At 38.7% G+C, this 6,293-nt stretch overlaps 1 pseudogene; it reads left to right on the top strand.

Annotated features, from left to right (window-relative positions):
* The first annotated feature begins 723 nt into the window (after positions 1-723).
* On the top strand, positions 724-1,314 carry LOC132534070 (synaptosomal-associated protein 23-like; annotated as a pseudogene).
* Positions 1,315-6,293: the final 4,979 nt, after the last annotated feature.

Below are 6,293 nucleotides of genomic sequence, written 5' to 3'. Positions count from 1 at the left end.
GAGGTCTAGGCCCATCATGTCTGTTTGGGAATCTCAGGACTTCCCGATTAGGGCCCCGGCTGATGGGGTGGTCTGATAGTGACTAAAGAGTCACTGTTAAAGTATGCCAGTCTCTTGCCCTTATTCAGCTTTTGCAGTCCTTGCTTTGCTAAGGTTAGCTTTGGAGTGAGTGAGAGAACTGTAATAGGAAGTAGGTGAGGAGGATATCTAAGTCTAAGTAGACACTATTTCATTATGAACTTGATACTGACTCACTGCAGACTATTGTGTACTTTTGCTTTCAGGTATATATTTTGCCCTAATTTATGGATACATGTGAACATATGCTCTATCTTATGGGACCTGGTCTATATCTAGGTTTTGGGATTTTGTTAGAAAGTGAACCTCCTGGAATGGAATTAGAGAATACTATGAAAGGAAAGGTCTCACCCGAATAATGAGGCTGAAGTGTTGACATTCCATGCCTGATGTCTCTGAACACAGTCTGAAATGAAGCATGCTGAGGTGGTACTCATTGCGTTGATTAGGTTGGGATCGGTGGATGCAATATCATTTGGTATGAATTGAGAGAAGCCTGCAGGAAAGCCAGCCCCACCCTAGAGGTTCCAGGACTGGGGGAAATAGAGGCTTTAAGGGAGGAAGCAGGAGGTTCCTACTGTCTTAGGGTTTAAGAAGACAATAGTTATTGCTATAATTACCAGAAGAAAGTCAACTGAGGGCTAACCAGGTTACTGATGGTCTCTGGAAAGTACAAGGAGAACCCTTGGTTTAGCCATTGAGTCTCAGGATGCAGGAATCAAGACTATCACTATGCTTGAGGAACAAGGAGAACAACTAAACCACATAGAAGAAGACATGGACCAAATAAATAAAGACATGAGAGAGGCAGAGAAGACAACAAAAGAACTCAAGTGCTGTGGCCTTTGTGTCTGCCCATGTAATAGGACAAAGAACTTTGAGTCTGGTAAGGCCTATAGGAGTACATGGGGAGATGGTGGAGACAGCTCTCCGGGCAATGTCGTATCTAAGCAGCCAGGCCGAGTGACAGTCGGTCAAGGCAAGCAAGGGCGGGAGTAACTGGTGGATAGATAAAACATATTACTAATGATGCCAGAGAAGATGAAATGGAAGAGAGCCTGACTCAAGTGGGCAGTATCCTAGGGAATCTAAAAAACATGGCCCCGGACACGGGCAATGAGATTGATGTTCAAAATCAACAAATCAAACGAATCACAGAAAAGGCCGACACCAACAGCTATCGTATTGACATTGCTAATGCCAGAACACAGAAACTCATTGACAGCTAAAGCCAGTGCTGTACTTCATCATTTATTCAGTTTTCTAGTTCTTCCTTCAAAGTCCTAACCTTTTCAGAGTTTGAAAATTTGGTTTCATACACCTCTAATGAGGAGATAATGAAGAAGGGCTAAGTATAATAGCCTCCCCCCACCACTTTTTTATGTCCATTCTGTTTCTTTGAAGGTAGATTGTTGCTTGACCTTCTTCCTAGTATTTTTTCTTAGTTCATACTCTTAGTTTTCATGCATTGTATTTTATGTTGTTTCTGATTATTTGCTGTAGCAGGTTGTCTTGCTTTCAGAATCTGGAAGTCATGCCAAAGATGGTCATGAAAAAAGGGAATTAGGAGTGGAGCACTGAAAGAAGAGGCAAGAGAGAAGAGGTTGTTACTTCTTTAAAATCTCAAGGCCAGAAGGCAAAACACTGCATAGCCACACTAAAGATCTAGATGGGTTTGTTTATTTTAAAAGTTGTAGTTATTGCCTATGTAGGATAATTTAATTTTGGAGCATATATATATATATATATATATATATATATACACATTTGTTATACACTATGACTTTGCATCCTTTGCTCCAAAAACGAGTAGATTGAGTTTCTTAAAGTGAGCTTAATATCTCTGGACTCTGGATTGTTGATGTATGTACATAAACTCTGTGATCCCATTTTCTTTTTTTATTCATTATTTTTTTATTTATTAAAAAAGGAGACATTAACAAAACCATAGGATAAGATAAAATAAGAGGGGTACAACTCCACACAATTCCCACCACCAGATCTCCGTATCCCATCCCCTCCCCTGACAGCTTTCCTATTCTTTATCCCTCTGGTAGTTCCCATTTTCATATTTCACCATACAGGAACACTCTGTATAAATGGAAGACTTAATTTTCATATTAATAATATCATGGTCCCATTACAGGACTATTAACCTCAAAAATTTGTCATTGGTCTTTTAAGAAAAAAATATGTAAATATGTCCCTGGCTCTGCACTTGCAGGGGAATCTCTTCACAGGCAGTGAAGCAGGTCTGGAGGTGTGTATCTTTCTTTCCACCTTTCTTTCTTCCCCTCCTCTCTCCATTTCTGTCCGTCCTATCCAACAACGACAACATCAATAACAACAACAACAATAACTACAACAATGAGAAAACAACAAGGGCAACAAAAGGGAATGAATAAATAAATAAAATTATGTAAATATGTATTGTAACATTCTAAAGCAGGGTTCAATTTTTTTTTCCTGGAAAATTTTGACATAATATGTCACGTGAAATCAGATTAATCTCAGTGCCAAGAATTATGTTTAGATATGAAATATAAAATCTGTTTTGATCTCAGGTAGTAAAATAGATTAATTTTTATGTAGCTTTATAATTTTTAATCTAGAATTTATTGTTTAACTAAAGTGATTTGTAAAATTAAGCCATTAGTTTAATTATTATAATTGCACTATCATTCTCTTAGCCTTCTGTGTTGAATTTTGTTCAAATTGGGTTAGATTCTGAACAGTGTTAAAAGAATTTGCTATTGGGTACCTTTATTTAAAACCCAGCATCTGCATAATTCAAAACCAATATGGATTGGTTTGACCAATTACCACTTCTTTTTTTTTAAAATTTTTTATTTAAGAAAGGATTAGTGAACAAAAACATAAGGTAGAAGGGGTACAACTCCACACAATTCCCACCACCCAATCCCCATAATCCCCCCCTCCCATGGTAGCTTTCCCATTCTCTAGCCCTCTAGAATGAAGTTGAAGGGTTGTCATTCCACACGTGAAGTCTCTGGATACAGTCTGAGGTGAAGCATATTGAGGTGGCAATCATTGCTTTGGTTAGGTTGTGATCGGCGGATGCAATATTATTTGGTTCGGATTGGGAGATGCATACAGGAAAGTGGGCCCTATCCAAGGGTTCCAGGACTGGGGGAAGTAGGGGCTCTATAGTAAAGATGTGAGGTTCCTGCTGTCTTAGGGTTCAAAAAGACAATCGATAGTTAATATTATCATCACATTATTTGTTAATTGGGTTAACTTTGAAAAGTCCCTTTGTTATGGTTTGCTGTACATTACCCAGTATCTTGTATATAGCTGTGCTATTGGATGCTTCTAATCTACTTGGTCTAGGCTTTTGAGAGAGTCCGCATATCAAATACACAGCCTATATATTAAAAAGATTCAGTTTGTCTTTTGAGAAACTTTGAGACATACAATTGATTTCCCCCTCTCATATTAATTAACTACTGATTTATATGTCTACATTTTGCTAGGAGTGTACGTAAACACCATTCCCACCACCAAAGGGCTGTGACCCATCCCTCCCGCCCACTCCCACCCCCTACTGGCCCAGGAAGCTACATGTCTACCCCTCACCACTGGGTTTTTACTTTGGTGCCCTACTTACAATTTGATCAGGTTCTGCTTTTAGTTTCTCTTTCCGATCTTCTTAGTCAGCTTCTGTTGATGAGTGGGATCATCCCATACTCATCTTTATCTTTCTGACTTAGTTCACTTAACATAATTCCTTCTAGCTCTGTCCAAGATGGGTCAGAGAAGGTGGGTTCATTGTTCTTGATAGCTGCATAGTATTCCATTGTGTATATATACCACAGCTTTCTCAGCCACTCATCTGTTGTTGGGCACCTGGGTTGCTTCCAGGTTTTAGCTATTTTGAATTGTGCTGCTATGAACATAGGAGTACACACCTCTTTTTGGTTGGGTGTTATGGAATCCTTGGGGTATAACCCCAGGAGAGGAATTACTGGATCATATGGAAGGTCCATGTCTAGTCTTCTGAGTGTTTTCCAGACTGCTCTCCACAGAGGCTGTACCAATTTACATTCCCACCAGCAATGTAAAAGGGTTCCTCTGTCCCCACATCCTCTCCAGCATTTGTTGCTGCTGTCCTTTTTGATGTATGCCATTCTTACAGGAGTGAGGTGGTATCTTAGTGTTGTCTTAATTTGCATTTCTCTGACGATCAGTGACCTAGAGCAGTTTTTATATGTTTGTTAGCCTTTTGTATCTCCTCTGTGGTGAATGTTTTGTTCATTTCCTCTGCCCATTTTTGGATGGGGTCATTTGCTTTTTTGCGGCTAAGTTTGCTGAGCTCTTTATATATTTTGGTGATTAGTTTCTTGTCTGATGTCTGGCATGTGAAAATCTTCTCCCATTCTGTGAGGGGTCTCTCTGTTTGTTTAATAGTTTCTTTGGATGTGCAGAAGCTTTTCAGTTTGATGTAGTCCCATTGGTTTGTTTCTGCTTTAGTCTTCCTTGCAATTGGGTTTGATTCATCAAAGATGTCCTTGAGGTGTATGTGGGAAAGTGTTTTACCAATGTTTTCTTCTAAGTATTTGATTGTTTCTGGTCTGACATCTAGGTCTTTGATCCATTTGGAGTTGATTTTTGTTTCTGGTGAGATAAAGTGGTTCAATTTCATTCTTCTGCATGTTTCAATCCAGTTTTCCCAGCACCATTTATTGAAGAGAGCCTCCTTTTTCTATTTAATCCTTTGTGCCCCCTTATCAAAGATTAGATACCCATAGGTGTTGGGATTTACTTCTGGGCTTTCAATTCTGTTCCACTGGTCTGTATGCCTATTTTTGTTCCAGTACCATGCTGTTTTGATGATGATGGCTTTATAATATTGTTTAAGGTCTGGGAGTGTGATGCCTCCATTTCTGTTTCTTTTCCTTAATATGGTTTTGGCAATTCTAGGTGTTTTCAGGTTCCAGATAAATGATTGTAGTGTTTGTTCTATTCTCTTAAAGAAGTTTGGTGGAACTTTGATGGGTATTGCATTAAATTTGTATATGGCTCTGGGGAGAATATTCATTTTGATGATATTTATTCTTCCAATCCATGAGCATGGGATATCTTTCCATTTCTTGGTATCAGTTTCTATTTCCTTGAGTAGCGACTCATAGTTTTCAGTATACAAGTCTTTCACTTCTTTGGTCAACTTTATTCCTAGGTATTTGATTGATTTTGCTGAAACAGTAAATGGGAGTGATTTCTGGATGTCTTCTTCTTCAGATTTAGTGTTTGCATAAAGAAATGCCACTGATTTTTGTACATTGATTTTGTAGCCTGATACCTTGCTATATTGCCTAATAACTTCCAGTAATTTTCTACTGGATTCTTTAGGTCTTTCTATGTATACTATCATATCATCTGCAAATAGTGAGAGCTTGACTTCTTCCCTTCCAATCTGTATTCCTTTGATTTCTTTCTCTTACCTGATTGCTATGGCAAGAACTTCCAATACTATGTTGAAGAGTAACGGTGACAGTGGACAGCCCTGTCTAGTCCCCGATCTGAGGGGGAATGCTTTCAGCTTCTGTCCATTGAGTATGATGTTGGCTGTAGGTTTGCTATATATAGACTCCACTATCTTGAGGAATTTCCCATCTATTCCCATTTTTTGTAGAGTTTTGAGCATGAATGGGTGTTGGATTTTGTCAAAGGCTTTCTCTGCAGCTATTGAGATAATCATGTGGTTTTTGGCTTTGCTTTTATTGATGTGGTGAATGACATTGATTGACTTACGGATGTTGAACCAGCCTTGCATTCCTGGGATGAATCCCACTTGGTCATGATGAACAATCTTTTTGATGTGTTGCTGTATCCGGTTGGCCAAGATCTTGTTTAATATTTTGGCATCTATGTTCATCAGCGATATTGGTCTGTAGTTTTCCTTTTTTGTTCTGTCCCTATCAGCTTTTGGTATCAGGGTGATGTTGGCTTCATAAAAGGTGGAAGGGAGTATTCCTGTTTCTTCAATCTTATGGAATAGCTTAAGAAGTATGGGTATTAACTCTTTCCTGAAAATTTTGTAGAATTCGTTTGTGAAGCCATCTGGTCCAGGACTTTTGTTGTTGGGGAGATTCTTAATAACGGTTTCAATTTCTTTGTCTGTGATTGGTGCATTTAGATTTTGTAGTTCTTCTTGGTTCAGTTTTGGAAGTGCATAGGTTTCTAGGAATTGTTCC

This window comes from Erinaceus europaeus, chromosome 17, assembly GCF_950295315.1.
Source record: "Erinaceus europaeus chromosome 17, mEriEur2.1, whole genome shotgun sequence".
NCBI classification, from domain to species: domain Eukaryota; kingdom Metazoa; phylum Chordata; class Mammalia; order Eulipotyphla; family Erinaceidae; genus Erinaceus; species Erinaceus europaeus.
This window is presented reverse-complemented; position numbering and strand designations above follow the sequence as displayed.